The following is a 4049-nucleotide window of genomic DNA, read 5'->3' as shown; positions in this document are numbered from 1 at the left end:
CCTCATGAATTAGTCTTCGAAAGCCTCGTATCTAGTCACAATTAATTCGATTCAGTCAATACAAATCATAGGAATTTATTCCATATGAACATACTAATTTTTCCAACAAAATCCTAAATTTAATTAAAAATCGCCTGTAGGGCCTGCATCCCAGAACCTGACAAAAGTTACAATATATGAACGCCCATCCAACCATGAGTCCAACCATACAAATTTCACCAAATTTCGACATCAACTCGACCCTCAAATCTTAAGTTAAAGTCTTTGAATATTTCTACCATTTTCAATTCAATCTTTACCCATTTGAACTCAACAATCTTTCCACAATCCTTATTGGTATGTGCATGTATAAATAATACTCTCACACCCAAGAATTATACTCTTAAAAAACCATCTTTTACTCCAAACCAGAAAATGAAGAATTGGGGAAAGAAATTCTTACCTCTTTGAAACCCTAGCAAGATCCTTGTGAAATCTTCAAACCTTGAACAAGAATTGATGGATAAATGACTAAGTGTTCACTTTCTCTCTCTAAACTGCTCTCACATCTCTCTAAAACATCAGATGAAACTCTTCAAAATGATCCCAAATAGCATTTTATAAGAATGGGGTTGGGTTTTTAAAACCAGAAAAATTAAGCCTCGAAACACACTTTGCGGCCGCATAAGCGACCGCATAACACTTTTGCGGCTCGTAAAATGGCCGCGAAATATTGCCTCCAGAACTGGGAAAGGTTGCCTTAGTATACCGTCGTTATACGGTCCGCAGACCTATTCTACGGTCGCATAATGCACTGCATAACTTATCTGCGGTCGCATAATGCGCCGCAAACGTTCCTTCACACTTGCCCCGCCACTGAGTCACTCTGCGGCCATTATGCGGTCTGCCGAGTGATTCTGCGACAGCATAGTGGGCTACAGAAATGACCCTTTTCCGACAAAAAATTTCCTTAAGTTTTAATTAATCTACCTCAGCACCATAAAACCTTTTCAACTTAAGTTTTAAACCTTCGAACTAAGTGTTCCAAATCATTCCAAATCTCACCGAACCCGAACCAATTAACCCGGTAAATCATAAAACAACTGAAAATCATAACTTGAACATTAAATGGGGAGACGGATTTGTAATACTTGAAACGAGCGGTCGGTTCGTTACATTCTCCCCCTCTTAAACAAACGTTCATTCTCGAACGAGTTTAGAATTATACCTGGAGTCTCAAATAGGTGTGGATATTTGCTCTGCATCTCCCTCTCAATCTCCCAAGTAGCCTCTCCGACTGGCTAACCTCTCCACTGTACCTTCACTGATGTTATGTTCTTTGACCTTAGCTTTCGAACCTACTGGTCTAAAATAGCCACTGGCTCCACATCATAAGTAAAATTACCGCCCAACTGCACTATACTGAAATCCAAAATATGAGACGGATCCCCGACATACTTTCGGAGCATGGATACATGGAACACTAGATGAACACCTGATAGACTAGGTGGCAAAGCAAGTTCATAAGCCAACTCTCCAATTTTCTTAAGTATCTCAAAAGGCCTAATATACCGAGGGCTCAACTTGCCCTTCTTCTCGAACCTCAACACACCCTTCATTGGTGAAATCTTGAGCAAAACCTTCTCCCCAACCATGTATGCAACATCACGGACCTTCCTGTTGGCATAACTCTTCTGTCTAGACTGCGCAGTGTGAAGCCGTCCCTGAATCACTTTGACCTTCTCCAAAGCATCCTAAACCAAGTCAGTTCCCAATAACCTAGCCTTACTCGGCTCAAACCAACCAACCGGAGACCGACACCATCTCCCATATAAAGCATCAAATGGAGCCATCTGAATACTCAACTAGTAGTTGTTATTATAAGCAAACTCCACAAGTGCCAGAAAGTTATCCCAAGAACCTCCAAAATCAATGACACAAGCGCGTAGCATATCCTCCAATATCTGAATAGTGAGCTCGGACTGTCTGTCCGTCTGAGGGTGAAATGTTGTACTCAACTGAACCTGTGTGACCAATTCTCCCTACACTGCTCTCCACAACTGTGATGTAAACTGCGTGTCCTGATCTGATATGATGGACACTGGCACACCGTGTAGGCGAACAATCTTGCGGATATAAATCTCAACTAACCGCTCAGAAGAATAATTAGTACCAACTGGAATAAAATACGCGGACTTAGTCAACCGATCTACAATCACCCTAACGGCATCAAGTTTCCTCCAAGTACGTGGAAGCCCGACTACGAAGTCCATGGTAATACGCTCCCACTTCTACTCCGGAATTTCAGGTCTCTGAAGTAATCCTCCTAGTCTATGATGCTCGTACTTTACCTATTGACAATTTAAACACCGAGTTACAAACCCAACTATATCTTTCTTCATTCGCCTCCACCAATAGTGCTGCCTCAAATCCTGATACATCTTCGCGGCACCTGGATGAATGGAATACCGCGAATTGTGAGCTACCTGGAGAATCAACTCACTCAAACCATCTACACTATGCACACATAGCCTGCCATGCATCTGTAATACACCGTCATCCCCAATAGTGACTTCCTTGGCATCACCGTGCTGGACCGTGTCCTTAAGGACAAGCATATGAGGGTCATCATACTGACGTTCTTTGATACGATTATAAAGAGAAGACTGGAAAACCACACCAGCCAAAACATGACTAGGCTCGAAAATATCCAATCAGACAAACTGGTTGGCCAAGGCCTAAACATCCAAGGCTAACAGCCTCTCTACTATAGGTAAGTATGCTAAGCTTCCCAAACTCTCCGCCTTATGACTTAACGCATCGGCCACCATATTGGCCTTTACGGGATGATAGAGAATGGTGATATCATAATTCGTAAGCAACTCCAACCACCTTCACTACCGCAAATTAAGATCCTTCTATTTAAATAGATGTTGTAAACTCCGGTGATCGGTTTAAACCTCACAATGGACACCGTACAAATAATATCGTCAAATCTTCAAAGCATGAACAATAGCTGCTAACTAAAGGTGATTGACCGGATAATTCTTCTCATGTACCTTTAACTGTTTGGATGCATAGGTAATCACCCTACCGTCTTGCATCAGCACTGCGCTAAGACCAATACGCGACGCATCACAATACACAGTATAAGACCCTGAACCCATAGGCAACACCAATACTGGAGTTGTAGTCAAAGTTGTCTTGAGCTTCTGAAAGCTCTTTTCACATTCATTCGACCACCTGAACGGAGCACCTTTCTGGGTCAATTTACTCATAGGTGATGCAATAGATGAGAAACCCTCCATGAAACGACGATAATAACCGGCTAAGATGAAAATACATCACAAGAAATTCATAGTGGCCATAACGAGTCCTGAATGTCGTCTTTAGAATATCCGAATCCTGAATTTTCAACTGGTGATACCCCGATCTCAAATCAATTTCGGAGAATAACCTCGCTCCTGAAGTTGGTCAAATAAATCATCAATACGCGGCAAAGGATATTTGTTTAGTTGTCTGTAATCAATGCACATTCGCATGGTACCATCTTTCTTTTTCACAAACAAAACTGGTGCACCACAAGGTGACACACTAGGCCTAATAAATCTCTTATCAAGGATTTCCTGAAGTTGCTCTTTCAATTCTTTCAGTTCAGCTGGTGCCATACGATACGACGGAATAGAAATGGGATGTGTGCCCGACACCAAGTCAATACCCAAATCAATATCCCTATCGGGTGGCATACCCGACATATCTGCATGAAAAATCTCGAACTACCGGTACTGAATCAATTGTAGAAGTATCTGCATTAATATCTCTCACAAAGGCCAAATATGATAAACACCCCTTCCCAACCATACGTTGGGCCTTCAGATAGGAAATTACCATGCTGGGAACATAATATAGCGAACCTCTCCATTCGACCTTCGGTATCCCCGGCATCGGCAACGTCACGATTTTTGCGAGACAGTCCAGAATAGCATGACATGGAGACAACCAATACATACCCTGAATTACATCGAAATAAACCATATTGCACAATAAAATATCCACTCTAGTCTCCAGCC

Source organism: Nicotiana tomentosiformis, chromosome 7, assembly GCF_000390325.3.
Source record: "Nicotiana tomentosiformis chromosome 7, ASM39032v3, whole genome shotgun sequence".
Taxonomy (NCBI): Eukaryota; Viridiplantae; Streptophyta; class Magnoliopsida; order Solanales; family Solanaceae; genus Nicotiana; species Nicotiana tomentosiformis.
Note: the sequence above shows the minus strand (reverse complement) of the source record.